The 16223-nt window shown below is 37.2% G+C and overlaps 1 protein-coding gene across 3 annotated transcripts in view; it reads left to right on the top strand.

The window, feature by feature from the left end:
* The window catches only part of FGF14 (fibroblast growth factor 14), a 399679-nt gene that overhangs the window by 272223 nt on the left and 111233 nt on the right, over positions 1-16223 (top strand). The gene's annotated exons all lie outside the window — the stretch shown is intronic.

Below are 16223 nucleotides of genomic sequence, written 5' to 3'. Positions count from 1 at the left end.
TGTTTTACATTTATTTACCTCAGGAAGTTTGCATATCTGGAAGATATGTGAAATTGAAGGAACCCAAATTTAATTTTTCCTATATAGAATGATAGAATCAACTAGATTGGAAAAGACATTTAAGATCATCAAGGCCAGCCTTTACTCCAGGACTGCCAAGTCCAGCACTAAACCATGTCACTGAGGGCCTCATCTACATGGTTTTTGAACACTTCCAGGGATGGTGATACCACCACTGCCCTGGGCACCGCGTTCCAATGCCTGAGCAGCCTCTCTGTGAGTAATTTTTTCCTAATATCCAATCTAAACCTCCCCTGGTACAGCTTGAGGCTGGGAGAAGGGACTGACACCCAACTCACTGCAACCTCCTTTCAGGTAGTTGTAGGAAGTGATAAGGTCCCCCCTGAGCCGTCACTAAACCACCCCAGTTCCTTCAGCCATTCCTCATCATGCTTGTGCTCCAGACCCTTCACCAGCTTCCAGCTCTCTGGACCCACGCCAGCACCTCAATATCTCTCTTGTAGTGAGGGGCCCGGAACTGAACACAGTACTTGAGGAGCAGTCTCACCAGTGCTGAGTGATCATTTCCGCAGTCCTGCTGGCTACTCTGATACAAGCCAGGATACTGTTGGCCTTCTTGGCTGCCTGTTCTGTGGCTGTCAGTCAGCACCCCAAGGTCCTTTTCTGCCAAGCAGCTTTCCAGCCACTCTGCCCCAAGCCTGGAGCATTGCATGTGGTTGTTGTGGCTCAAATGCAGGACCCAGCACTTCACCTTGTTGAATATTGTACCACTGGCCACAGCCCATCGATCCAGCCTGTCCAGACCCCTCTGCAGAGCTTTCCTATCCTTCAGCAGATCAACACTTCACCCAGCTTGGGGGTGTCTGCAAATTCATTGAAGGTGCAGTTAATGCCCATATCCAGAGCCTCAATAAAGATATTAAAAAACTCTGACCCTAATACCAAGCCATGAGGGCTATAAAACATTGCTTTATACTGTCTTCACCTGGTAATTGGTGATTTAACTCTTCATTAGCAAAAGAACTCCAATCTTAAGTGATCTTACTGGATCCCCAAAGTTCAGGCAGATTCTGTCCACATATAGTGGTATTTTTTTGTAAGGTATATCAGTTATTGTATCTATTAAATGTACTGTAGAACTAAATTATCTAGTTAATTGAGATAATTAAGGGAGATTACAGGTGGCTTCTGATTCACAGTGATGTAGCAATAGAAATGTTACAGGCAAGGTCAGGTTTCTATGCTGTATTTAAAGACAGAATTCTGTCTTTTAATAATATATAATCTTTTAATGGGTGTATTTTTTTTAGGGTATTTCAGTCTGCTACTTTAAATTAAACTAAAATGAGTGCTTAAAATAATGAATTTTGAAGTCAGTAGCTTATAAGGAGCAGTAATTAATTTTAATACGGAGCTAACACTCAAAAAGTTTCTTTAGAAAACTTTGCTGTTAAAATCTTTTGATTTAGAATGTAAGCATAATGTAGAAATTTAAAGATACACAACTGTGGGTACCCATTTTTCAGAATGAGTAAGTGGAGGCCTATCTTGCATGGTCATATGTAAGCTCCTTTCTACCTCAGGCAAATATTAGTGATAGGAAGATATACCCCAATGGCATGTACTCTTACTGTGCTATCAGCTTTTTCTGAAACCCTTTGAAACTGGTACATTTTTGTTCCCAAGAGTTAGTGCTAATTGAGATCCTATGTTCTGCCGTACACTGAATGGTGTGAAAAGAGAATGAATATATGATACTACATTCTATGGTAGAAAAAGATGTGAAAATTACTAAAGCTCTGAATGTCTTTATTATGATCTAAAATTAGCAACCTGCTCTAATTGCATTGGAGACTATAACATTTCTGTACGTTAGGGGCTTAGTTTTTCATTTCAATTAGATAAATCAGATAACTTGATGAGCTTAAGTTTAGATCTTCCAGTGTATTTTCCTATGGGCCTGAGAATGAGAGAACATACCCTTTCCTGCTGCAAGGAAAGAAACTTGCTGCTTTTGGTGCCATGATATAGGAAGATATAACTCGATCAAGTTAGAGATGGGCAAGAGTTGAGTCCAGGATGCTTAGGTTCTGATTTGATGTTCAAACTATACATGATTTCAGTATCTCCAGAAGTAGGCGACATTACTTAAATCTACATTTCTGCAAATAAATAAATAAATAAATAAATAAATAAATAAATTCCCAAAGAAGATAGAGAGTTCTGGTGTTTCAAAGGAAAGCTAATATATGATTGAAAGAAGTAAATGGCAAAAGGTTAATATAAAATTTAAATAGATGAGCTATGTTGAAAAAAATTACAGAAATCTTGTTTTCTCAAGGTTTTCAGGATCCCAGGTTGCAGTTTTGTAAAATGGTGAGAAAAAGCTAATAAACATGATATTGGTTGGTCAATAAGATTTTCATAAGTGAAGCTAGAGAATGCTGACTGAAATAGGAATGTGAAGTATATCATTTCTCTAGGATATAAAGTATAATCTCTAGGATGTAACTAAATTAAACAATTTTATTAAATCTCCGGTCTTGGTTCAAACCGCTTGCCCAGGTATAGAACTTTTGAAAGGCACTGGAGTTCCTGTGCTATAAAACTGCTGAAAATTGAACCAAGATTGAACTGCTGATTGACAGTAATCAGTGTAAATAGATGATGGAACTCAGGATTTATTTAAAATATTAAATCAAACATTTTATTCCATGTCAGAATAATTCAGTATTATGAAACACAAGCACACAGTATTTTTCTCTCTGTAGGAATGTTTTTTAAGGCAAAAATAAGAATTGCTTCTTAATTAACTATCATTTCCATAGCAAAGCCTGCACTTTCTGCTTTATTTTGCAAATTCCAAGATGTATCCCATATGTTGAGTGCAGGTGCTGCTGTTCCTGCTTTGCTACTCTGAAGTCTGGCCCCAGAAAGCATCTAGTTCCAGTGCTGGGTTGGGTTTTGTTCTAAAGTAAGAAAAAAAAAGGCAAAAGAGAGAAATTAAGGAATAATTTTTTACATTAGTCTTCATTTTTTAACGATTCACTGTACAGATAAACTTGAGTGGAATTTTATGTCCTAATAAAAAGACATTTTTCCAGCCCCAAGGCATTTTTGTTACTGAATTTCAGTATCCCTCAGCAACAACAGATACATCAGGCTTAAGAAAAGGTCATCATGTTTCTTTACATTGGAGATTCTTGTGGAACTATGAGCCTAGAGGTGGGAGCTGCTAGCAGTGTCTCCCTTAATGCAGGTATTTCTGGTTTGGTTTTGATGAGAATTTGTACTCTCTAAGTGTTTTAGAGAGACTGTTTTCCTTACTTAATGTATAAAACTAGAGCAATGGGAGGGTTTTTTTACTAAAATTACTATGCTTTTACTGTAGTATTCTGTAGTGTGAAAGAAGGCTGTCTTTGAAAGGCAGCTATTTATTTAAGCCTTCTGTGATTCTAAGGGCAGAATTTATGGTTTACATAAACCTACCTGTATGAAAACATTACATATCTGTGACATATAGATCATGTTAGTGCTCTTGTATAAAAATGTATATTCTATAATGAAACAGTGAGTACTTCACCAACAAGAAGTCTATTTCAGTAGATACTTAATATTTTTTTTCCAAATGTGTAACAGAGTTTTTCCTACAGCAGACTTAATTTTTGTTGGTAGAACAAGGTGTGTGAAGTTTATTGGTAATTCAGAAAGAACAGTCTGTTAGAGTATAAATAAAATAGCTATTTTATTTTTTTCTGTTTCTTAGAATATAAATAAAATGGGTATTTTGTTTATTTATTTGGGGTTTAATCTGGCTTATTGCTTCTTAGTTTTGTTTTTTAAGAAGTCTCATAGCAAATTGGTGTGTTCATAAATGTGATGAAGTAATGTTTTTCTCCAACTAGACTTCCTTGTAACCTAGACTCTCTATTTCATGGACTGTAGTTCCTAACTGATCCAAAAGTCTTACAACACCTACTGAGCGTTCAATTGTTCACACACTTGCTGCTTTATGTGTTGTGAATATTCCAGCTTAAACAGATGCTCCTCTCATTTTCATCTGTGTACTTTATGTATAACTGAGACTTGAATTCCCCTGCGCTAATTAGCGGTTTGTATCTCTTCATATGAAATTCTGATGAGTTGAAAAATTTGGTACTGTAATCTGTATACCAGTGACTATGAAATAAATGTACTCTTAAACTTCATTGCTCTATTTTCCTCCCTCACTTTTCTTGCTGTGTAATCAGAATAGTTCCTTCTTTGTAATCAGAACAGACACATATGAAATGTGTAATATTTTGTTCCAAACAGCATTTTAAACTGTGTTATTTAAGCCAACAAAACCAAGATTCCATCAACTATGGAATCTTTCTATGACACTGGAAAGAAGCTTGCATGGAAGGAATGGCTTTGCTAAAGCTTTTTGAATTTTAGCAAGGCTCCACTTGTGTCCACCTCCAGGCTTGTACCTAGACGTATTACTTTGGCATCATTCCTGAAGACTGCACTAACTCACCCTTAATCAAACCAGAGGTATGGTTATGGGATGAAGACCTGAGTATGGTTGTCTATTCCTTTTCTTGTGTAAGAGCACACAAAAAATTAATAATGAATTAGTCCCTTTTCGTTATTTTGTCAATTACCTTAGATCATGACTGTACCAAGTAGGACTAATTGTAAAATACCACAGGATACTTTAGAAATTTTTTTAGTAGAAAATTATTCCTGGGCTTAAGAAGTTGACAGATTGATCCCTGCTGATGCAGGTAGTCTGTAAACTATGGCATGTAAACCTTTGTTGTTTTTAGCAAATATTATTTAACTTATCTTGTGTATGTTGTAAGGACTTAAAAATATATATGTTCCTCCTAAGGAACTCATTAGAAAGTTATTAATAGTAGATAACACCTCATCATCATTGGTTCTCACTACAAAGCAAGCTATTTTGTCATCTGAATGGCTTTATCTTGGTATTCAAGTTTTGTTCTTAGCACAACCACCAAGCAGTCTAATGCACAGATTATTTAAAACTTTTTCAATAAATACTAAAAAAATCAAGACCATAGTCTTAACTTCCATACTAGCATAGTTTTGGCTTGCTTTAAATAAAAGTCTAGACTCTGAACCTTTTTTTTTCCTTTGTTTTAACCTTTTTGTTTTTTTTTTTTTTCCTCTGAAGATGGTTTTATGCAGAGATTAGCTTATGGCTGAACTCTTCCAGGCATTAGATTTGTAAATCCCATTTCATTATTGCTTCCCATTATATTTTAGTCTTCTGGCAAAGTAAAAATAATTGTCATTCTAGTTCTTGTGACCATAGACTTTTGCTAAATCAAGTGAGAGACTTGCTCCAGGTTTTTTCTTTTTGGGGGGTGGGTTTTTTGTTTGTTTATTTTTTTGGCAATACCTAAGGAGAAAGAGGTAAAACATTTTGAATTCCAGCAGTAAAGCAGTTTGTGTACAACTACAAAATTTAGCATTTTGTGGATGTAAATTTATTCATTAAATTCTGTTGTCTAAGTAAGTAGCTTATATGTGCAAAACAGTTATGAGGTTGTGATGTTACTACCCTAAACCCACATCTTTTGATGTAGTGAGCATGATTGTGGAAATCTTTGTCAAATTTATGTCTAATGCTCTATATAAAAAGTGTTCTGTTGTAAGTTCAATATAAAATGAGCAAATGAGTTACGCATATAAATAAGTCAAAATGAGTAGGTGGCTGACGTTTACATAAATTATGGCATTTAGAAAACCCTGAACATTAGTAGGAATCAGCCATCTTTCTTGGGAAACAGTGAATATGACTGTGGACAATTAACTCCAAATGGCACAGAAAGAAAAACAGTCATTCCCATTAGCCATGTTCTCTATTTCTCTACTTATGGGTAGGTATTATCAGCACTCTTAGACATTTTTTTGTCTCAAAAGTGTGTCTCCATTAACAAGAGAGAAACAAAGACCCATCAGGTTTTCCGTACAGTTAAAAACTGCTAAAATCAGTGTAGGTTAAACCTGAATAATCTGGTTGTAGTTAAACTAAGGTGTTAGTACACATTTGTGTCTTGTTGTTGTGATGACAAAGTGGCTAGATCAAGCCCATAGCCATCTCAGGGCAGCTTATACTCAGTACAAATTAATTAATCAATCACCCTTGATTTTTTTTTTTTTTTTGTTGCAAATGTAATGGTTGAAGTGAATGGGTGGGTTTTATGTTGCAAATGTAATGGTTGAAATAAACCAGAGGCATAAGCAAATATTTCTGTTAAATTACTGGTGTAGCTTTCTAGGTCATTGGGTGTCAGTGGGCAGGTCATATTCAAAGTTTGTTATGGATAAGTAGTCAAAAATTCAGGATCTGAATTACTAAAACTCTCCACTTGCAGCACTCCAATAATAGCAGCTAAAAAACTCGTGGTTTAAGCAGCCAAAGTGGAACAAGTGTGAGGAACATAGTGAATCTTACCTTAAAAAATGCTTATGCTTATTGGTTCCTCACTGTAATTTTGTCAGCTTGTTACCAGCTTCACACAGGATTGGTATTTTGGTTTTAACAGTTGGCATTTGTTTTAAATATAGGAAAATAAGCCTGTTTTCTACTTTTTGCCAACGAGTGTTTAGGTATAAGTAGTATAAGCGTGGAGTATAAGTAGTCAAGCAGGGAATGCATTGCTGGAAAATTGCTGATGCTTTTATTCCAAAAGCATTAACTGCAAATTTTGCATAAACTTAAAGCAAATTCAGTCATATTAAGGTGTGGGGAGCATAAGGTGAATACACCTGAGCAACCTGACTAGACACATACATACTTCTAGATTAGATGGACTTGTAAAGACAGTGTACTTTCAAATTTTTTAATTACTTCTCTCCTGATACTAGTATCTATCTAGGACATAATTGGGGTTGTTTGGAGCAGTATCTTTGAATTTGGGCTTCTTACTTATATAACTGGTGTGGTTAACTTCAGTTCCTAATTACAGTAGGGAAACCAACCACATTTAGAGCCTGAAGCAGTAAAAAGGTCTTCCTTCTTTTTAGGTATTCTTGTTGCTGCTAATTGTATTAAGGATGACATAGATTCTACAGACAAGACCTGACTTGGGAACTGTCTGTAACTCTTACCTAATTATTTTTAGTCTGTTTACTCTGTTTGTAAGAGATGCAGCTAGTTTTTAATTGTGTAATAGTTCATAATAGCATGAGTTCCAGTTGTTTTCCAGATAGATGTGTGCTATTACATGGAACAATTTGGGTGCATGCATTTATATTCCAGAGCAGTTCAAATGTGACACTGGAGGACTAATGGCACAACTCTTATCATGAGTCCAATAGATTGTGGCATAACGAGTTCTTTCTAGGGATATGTCATAGCTCTGTAGGAGGTGAAAAAAATGTTTCTTCACTTCTGCCATAGTATTGGCAATGTCTCGCACAGTGGCTCAAATATGTTGACAGCTCTGTGAGTCCTGAATGCCTCAGTTTGGTTATTGGGTTGAGTTTTTATTCCTGTGAAGGTTTTGTTTGGTGGTTGGGTTTTTTTTTTAAGTAAGTAACAAGAAAATTACACAATTTTGTATTCTACTGTCTACTGCCATGGAAACAGAAAAGTTTTGTTAGTGAACAACTGTTGAAATACCAGTTTTTTTTGTTGTGGTGGTTTTCGTTTTTTATTTTGTGTGTGCGCCTTGTTTTCAGAGAACATTTTCATGATAAATTGGACCTTGGTCTTTCTGGATGTTGGATGTAATTATGCTTCCCCTATTATGAGTCTGTGGCTAGTTACATTTATTTTCTCATCGTAGGGAGACACTGGATCAGTGTTCTTTTAAACGATTGTGTGGCAGTTGATTAGTGAGCTAATTCTGAATATCGTTAGTTTGTCTATTTACTTTCTGGTATCTAAGCTTCTGTTTCAGGGGAAGATGAGAAAACTGAATAGATTTTCTTTATTGGGGTCATTCAGACTCTGTCTTTGGAGCAAGATAGAAATTTTCCTATTTGCATTCCCATAGGGGAAAGAGAAATATGAATTTCTATAGCACTGAAAGCACTTTGCCACCACCTTTTCCTGTAAACCTCAGCAGAGATGCTTTTGAAAGGGAACAGTATTGTTTTCCAGCCATCCTAACATGTAGCTCCTCGGTCCTGTTATTCAGAGTCACAGGGATTTATGCTGTCACCCTTCTGCACTGTGAATGTAAGGCTGAAGTCAGTCATTACAGTAGAATCAATTAGCACAGTATCTCACTGCTTTCACCGGTGGAAGCAGTGAAACAGATACTGTAGTGCTTTATATGCCACTTGGGTAACTACATGTTACCCAAGAAAATTAAATTACAAAAAAAAAAAAAATCCCAGTAAATCTCCAGTAGAAGGGAAAGAAGAAGTTGTTTTGACTATCCAAGAAACAAGATGCAGCCACAGATACATAGCACATGTAGGTCAGCTATAATTTTAGATACTAAGGTTGTTCTGGATATTTATGTGAATGCTATGGCAAGTATGTGCAGTGGTGCTAGTGCTTCCATGAGCACCTGGACTTTTGAAGAGAAATATAGGACTCTGATGTAGGCAAGGCCGTAGTTATCCTTGGCTGTGCTGTAACAAAGCTTAGATGGCTGGCAGGCATGTTGTCTTAGACCCACACCTGAAGACCCCTCAAACCACCAAAATAGAGCAGAAATGGTCTGCTTTGTAAGCATCTCCTAACAGAAAGACACAGCAGTGCATTGGAAAATGCTCTGGCTGCTTGAGAGCTTCAGCTTGGAAATCAGAGTAGCAGTAATACCAACAACTTATTAAACAAAGCTGTTCAGAAAATGACTACTGTCATCTGGGAAAACAAACCGACATTTAGGTTTGTGGAGTTTTTCACTGCAAAGTGTGCTGTATTTTCTCTTTTGTCAAAACAGCATTTCCAGTAAAATCCTGTTTTGGCAGACACATCCTGATTGGGCAGTATTGTATAGCCATATTGCTAAGACATTTGATTACCCAAGGGGGGGGGGGGAACCCCAACAAACAAGTAAGCTATACATATTTTGTTCTGTCAAAAAAACAAACAAACTATGGTAGGTATGCAAAGTACTATAACATTAATTATTCGGACTTTAACTTTTTTGTTAGCTCTGGAATGCCTCATATCTGCCATGGTTCTACAGTTTTATGTATTAAAACACAGCCATAACAGTTGGCTGGTGACAACCAGCTACCTGACACCAATTATGTAATTTCCATCAGCAGAGTGGAGCTGGTGGCAAAGTCAGGCTTTGCCATAGGTGGAGAGATATTTAAAGATGAACAAAATAGAAATGCAGCAAAACAGCTCTGAACTTCAGGTCTATCCCTGTATCCTCAGTGTACTTCACTGATTTTATTTTTTTACAGATTTCTTCTACGAAGACAGACAGTTGGAATTAGTTTCAGTTCTCTAAAGCGATAATAAAATATAGTCAGTTGGCCACAGGAAAAAAGTTTATAACAAATGTAAATAATCTTGTGGATACGAGGTTGCATAGTTCACAGTTTTGAAACAAGAACAGAAATATTTCCAGCTGCAATTAACAACAGAGGTAATATTGGTTTTCTGAAGTATAAAACCATCTTTGCAAATACCTGTCTTTCTATATATTAAAGTTTAATCAAAAATCATCTGTCTTTATGTTTACGTTCACTTTGACTATAAGGAAAGATAACTATGGACTCGTTAAACTGCAATGGCCTATTAGGAAAAAATGCTGGAAGGTTTCGTTTGAATGGAAGCTTAAAAATTACAGTGGTGCTCAAGCTAGTATTTTCCTCATGAAGAATCAGAATTGATTAAAAATATAACTAAAATCATACTGTTGGTGGTACTTTTACTGGATGCTTACTAAAATGAGTCATGTTTGGCATCCAGACAAATTTCTGTACATTGCATTGGCCTTCTAGCTTACGTTCTTAGAGGAGCTGCACTATGAAATATTAATGAATATACCAAGTGTCAGGTACGGAGACACAGCAACGTACCAGGTTTACCATCAAGAGCTGTGTAGGTTAGGTTTCAGTCATCATTATAAGGAAGCAGAGATGAGTTTGGTACAGCAAAATGAGTGAAGAGTATGTTTTAACAAATTAAATAGGGGATGGACTATTCATTAGGGACTGTAGTGGTAGAACAAAGGATAATGGTTTAAAACTTAAAAGGGGAAGCTTAGATTGGATATAAGGAAGAAATTCTTTACTGTAAGGGTGGTGGGGCACTGGAATGGATTGCCGAACGCTTCATCCCTGACGGTGTTCAAGGCCAGATTGGACAGAGTCTTGGTTTAGTGTGAGGTGTCCCTGCCCATGGCAGGGGGGTTGGAACTAGATGATCTTAAGGTCCTTTCCAACCCTAACTATTATATGGTTCTAAGAAATAGGATTTCTTTTAAGCAGCTCTACTAAACATAAATTTCATCAGGGCTTGTGTTACTTTGTGTTTTCACATAATGACAAAGAGGTGATGACAGCAGTAAGTAGGCTTCACCTCGGCTGGAGAGGGTGGAATGATGCACGTGTGTGTGTGGTGAATTTGAGATTGTCTGTTGTTGCTGTAGCAGAAGTGAAACTGCCCTGATGAGTAAAAGATTCATTAGAAGAGCTGGGTAATTTTATTCTGTGACTTGTTCAAGTGACCTTCAGTTGTGCTAAGTTCAGTTGCATTTTGCTTTGTACTTTTTGCTTATAACTACAATTGCTTTTACTAAGAAAATAATTGAAAAAAAAAAAAACCAAAAAATTGAAGTAGTTCCTTAGGACTGTGTATCACTGTCAGGAGAGGGAGAAAAAAATTCACCAAATATTTCAGGGTGAGCAAGTAAAGTGAAATTGTCACGTGTGTGCAGTAGCCCTTCCTCCTAGGCAGATGAGCTACGTTTGTTCTGACTGTCTGGTAGAGGTTGTTGGAGTGATAACTTTGATTTTACCTGAAACTGTTTTACTGTCCTGTCAGGTTTGGCCAAATGCCAAGCCTCCATCAGAACAGGATAGTTTTGTTAAAATTTCTGTTGGAAAAGTGTCTTGAGGCTGGAGAGTTATTATTTTGTTGAACCCCAGGGTATAACAAGCAACTCTGTGGCTCAAACACTTTCATACTATGTAGACACTTTTGAGTTACTTCTTGTTTTGGTCCAGACAAAAAAGCCTTTAACCTGAATCTCCATTGACTGCCAGGCTGCTAGCTATTCCTGCCTGAGTAAATCTGGTATTGTTTTTCCCCTTCTTTTTAAGTTTTCTTGAAGAAAGCTTTTTTCAGGGCTTTATCCTAAAAAGTATTTCACAATGGGAACATTAATTTCTGCTTAATTAGAGCTGGAAAGCTTTCTCAAAATACATTGCCATAGTCAGATAAGCGATGGCTGATGTTTGTTATCAATGACAGGACATTGTCAGAGACTGGTGGTATGGGGTGATGGTAGTTGTAGGACAATTGCAGAGCTGGAAGCTCATTCTTGGTTGATGAATTGAAAATAAGTTACTGCAGAGCAGACATGAATCTGTATTTCAACAGCTTTTTCTGAATATTTGCTAGACAGATAATCAAAACAAAAGTATCGCTTTGGAGTCTTAGGAGCATTTTCTGATAAATGTATAAACTTGAAATTTACTTAATGCATTTTTCAATACCAATATCCTGATTTTGTTCATCACTTGGATTACTTGAATATCTGTGGCACCTGCACAATGGTGTTACCTGTACACTATAGTGTACAGATACTAGATCTTTATGCAATCTGCTTGTTACTGTTGAAGGATCTCATCCACTTGTTTCTTCAAGGGACTGCATAAGACATACAAAGTAGGCCAGGGAAGTAAATTCTCTTCTGGAATGCTGCAGGTGGTTGTCACAAAAGTAGAGGGTCTGTTTCACTTCGGGTGTGTCATTCAGGGAAGGTTTAACTGTTACTGTGGGTTTCCTTAGACTTCTGACTTCAGATAGTCATCTTAAGTTCTTGGAAGAGAAACAGAGTTACTGAGATAATTTTCCTGTTCTCCCTAGTAGGAAAATATTTTCTGCTAACACCAGCTTTGAAACTGTTCTATCTTCAGGACATAATTTCAAAGGGTTTTGATATTGACTGGATTCAGATGACTCACAACATTTCTCAGAGGGGTTTCATTGCAGTCACCTGTTACATCACTGATTATTTGTTGTCATTTACCATTGAATCCAAATATTTTCCTGGGATATTTTGATTTCACTGAAATTCCAGGAAAAATAAAGCCAATGAATAGGTGGCCATGGAGCTTCTCTAGATTCTTGGGATGAGATTCACATGATCAAAAGCAAATTCTTGTTATGTAGACACCAAAGCTTGAGCAACTTAGAGTTTCATATTTTGGCTGTCATGCAGTTAAGGAAAAATATTTATTTTTAGGTATAAGCTGTGGCATCCTGAAATAGATGGCTCCACTAGCAGTGAAGGGAGCCTAAGAGGATTACATTAGATGTATGCTCTAGAAGTCTTAATGACTCTAGCCATAGTGTCTGCTCTAGAAGGAGGTTGCTTCTGGTTCCTGAGTTGCATGGCAGGCCTAAGGAGAACTGACACCCACAGTAGTACTGTAAGTCCCAAAATCAAGCCCTCTGCCGCTTAGAAGCTTCCCAATCTCCAGTGCTTTGACAGGAGCTGTGAGCCCCTGCTCTTGCAGGGGGGGTTGGACTAGATGATCTTTCGAGGTCCCTTCCAACCCTTGGGATTCTGTGATTCTGTGACTGGGAGTTTTCCTTAGCTCTCCTGGGAGCTGGAGATTCTGGGAAGCTGACCTGCCATCACCGTGCAGAGGAGAAAACTGGATTCTTCTCTCACAGATAAGCTGGATTTCTAAAGAAGTAGAAGCGTTTTTATGGTGGAATAAGGCGATTTCGAAGTTTAAAATTGCCCAACTTTTACCTGCAGTGTCTTACCTTCTGCTTGTATTGATAAAAAAAAACTCACAATTCTCTTCATTTTAGCTCTCCTCACCAGCATTTATCTTCTTTCAACATGAGTACAGACATTTCCGTGGAAGAAAGCTGAAGCATTTCAGATTTATAATTTTAATATTTAGTTATTTCAGAGATTTTGAGAACTTCAAAATTTTAGATTTTTGCAGGTGTCCCAACACTATGTAAGGTAATCTTCATACTAATTTCCAGTTTACTCAGCTTTAAATGTCTTGGGAGTTTAAGAAAAGTCTTAGAGCTATTTACAGTGTACAAACACTTCCATTAAAATGCTTTGTGACTTTCCAAAGGAGGTAATTATTTATTCCGAACAATGTATAACTGATAGTTAGCATCAATTGTCCAAAATATAATTTTAAAGCAGATTATTTTGTTCTGAATGGTTTCTGAAATGTTGACAAGGGTTTCTTTCTTGATTTTTTTCCCCTTTCTAGTTGCATTCATCACTAAATATTAAAGCACTGGAAAGAGATTTTATAAGCCGTCATTCTCATGCTTCTAATAAGTGATGTCTATTTGCACTGACATCTGTTTATTTTATTAATACTGGCAAGCCTTTTCCCCTTGCCTTCACTTACACCACTTAAAATTCCTCTATTAAAATCCTCAATTTGCCTCAGCAGTGGGATTAATACTGTTTTACTCAAACAAATGCACTCAATTTAATGTAAAACTCAGGGTAATAATTGGCCTTTGACATGCTTGTAAATAGTGGTTTCTATCTACCCAGTTGTTAATTGTGTCTTTTCCAGTTACATTAAGTCCTTTTGTATACCCTGGTAGGGACATCTACATCCTGGACTAGCATGCTGGAAACCTCCTGTTTATTGCTGCTTTGGACAAACTATCACTCTGTGCTTCTGTTTTGCTATCTGTAAAGTGGGGTTGATGCTCATCTCCTGTGTTTAAGAATCTGACTGGAAATCTGCTGGGAACAGGGGCTTTTTATTGTGACTTAGCAATATAAGGCCAGTGCTCATTCTCCTCCAGAAACATGCCTGGAGGCTGCTCTGGACCAGCCCAGGCTGCTCTGAAGTGGAGCCTGACCCACACTCCCCTCCTGCCTGGGACTTCTGGGTTTTGCCCTCAGGGCTATCTTCACCTTCTTCATGCTGCTAGTGTTCCAGAATAACATATTCATTAGAGTCTACAGAATGTTGCAATCAACAGGACATATGCAAAATCTTGTAAATACCATGATTTTGTTAACCTGGATATAATGGAAGCAGCCTGTATTTACTTTGAATTTGAATAATAATTTCAATTAATAATTGTGTGGCCTTTAAAATATTTACATCAAAATATTCAAAACAAACTATGTTCTAAAAATAAAAAATGCAAAGTAGAAACACAGAGGCAACTTGTGGTGCCTTTTAGGCAGAAATTAGAAACTAACTTTGGCTTTCTTTGGATTAGGGATGAACTTCTGATGGTTTCAGGAGGCAGCCAAATAAATTCAATAGAGGATACTTGTCCTCTCTGAGTTCATGACACTTTCCCAATGGGAAGGCTGTAGATTCTGCTCTTATGAGAATTTTAATATAGAATCATAGAATCATAGAATAGTTAGGGTTGGAAAGGACCTTAAGATCATCTAGTTCCAACCCCCCTGCCATGGGCAGGGACACCTCACACTAAACCATATCACCCAAGGCTTCATCCAACCTGGCCTTGAACACTGCCAGGGATGGAGCATTCACAACCTCCCTGGGCAACCCATTCCAGTACCTCACCGCCCTCACAGTAAAGAATTTCTTCCTTCTATCCAGTCTAAACCTCTGCTGTTTAAGTTTGAACACGTTAGTTCCTCACCAGCATCCCTGTAGGCCCCCTTCAGATACTGGAAGGCTGCTATGAGGTCTCCACGCAGCCTTCTCTTCTCCAGGCTGAACAGCCCCAACTTAATACTCTGCTTCCTACATGTTTCTGTGTTTCCTAATAGAGCATATATTTATGACAAGGTCTTGTAGGTTTTGGGTCCTTTTGCATGCATCAGAACTATGCTGGTAGGTGAAATGAGAAGGCACAGAACTGATCCTGTTAACTCAGGTGGAAAAGATTTATATATCTCTGCTTTAGATGGGATATTTGGTATGACAGGGCTATTTTAAATGGTACATTTCTTTGCAAGCTTGTTGATTCTAGAATGTAGAACTTGAAGAGAAAAAAAAAGTCTCAATAGACATGTTAGTTTAACCATGTTGCTCTTTGTAGCAGAAAGGGGTGAACCTGGAAGAAATCTGAAGAAAGCCTTTTATTTTCAGATAATCACTTTACAATGTCTGTTGCTATTATTTTTCCAGATTGAAACAAGTCTTTTTTTCAAGTTGTCTGTCAATTTAATTTCAAAATTATAAAATTGCACTCATCTTCAAAATGAAGTATTTGTTCTTTGACTGAATTAAGTATTTAGTTTGTCAAGAAATGAAAGATTTAAATTCCGAGTTATTGATTCTGTTTGGTTTGATGTGATCCAAGGTTTTTTCAACTGCCATTGCTCATTTTAGAGTATTAGAAAAGAATGGAAAACCTTTTAATCCATTTGTTTGGGGTTTGATAGAGTTTTTTTCAATTATTTATTTCAATTATACTTTTTGTTTAATTTTGGTAAAGAAAAAAAATAAAAAAAAATTGCTGATCTTGGTTCTAAAAATGAAGGCCAGCTGTCCTACTTCTGAGCAGTTGCTGGTGCTATGGAGACTTATCCATGGCCTTTTTCAGTTGTAAACTTTCTGGGTGACCTTCATTGGTTCCTTTATTCACATCACCCAACTTCAGACTTCTGTCTTCAGCAATGAGTGCTCTGAGTAGTTTATTACATGCAGAGCGTGAGTCAGGACACTTATGTTACAAACCTCAGTTCATGTGGCATTAATAGTTTCTAAGCCATGTGTGTTGGTACTTCTACGTAAGGTGAGTTGCTACAACTTCTCTACTTACTGTTGGAACAAGGAAGCACTTGATGAAAAACCTCTCTGTTGCTTTGACAATATAGTGGTGAGGGCTGAAAATGGTTACCTTAAGTAGGGAATGGCCCTGCATCTTCAGGCCATGTACTGGAAGCAAAGTCAATGCTCAACTACTTTCCAGTATCTTGCACTCCCTTTCCTGTCTTGTTACGTTCTGTGGAAATAGGTGAAGCAACACTTCCATTATAGAGTGGCAGATTTCTGGTTTATCCACAAAATACACACTAAAAAGCATGGCAGGTGAGTTTTGTGGCAGCATA

This window comes from Melopsittacus undulatus, chromosome 2, assembly GCF_012275295.1.
Source record: "Melopsittacus undulatus isolate bMelUnd1 chromosome 2, bMelUnd1.mat.Z, whole genome shotgun sequence".
Taxonomy (NCBI): domain Eukaryota; kingdom Metazoa; phylum Chordata; class Aves; order Psittaciformes; family Psittaculidae; genus Melopsittacus; species Melopsittacus undulatus.
Note: the sequence above shows the minus strand (reverse complement) of the source record. Positions and strands in the feature narration are given on the sequence as shown.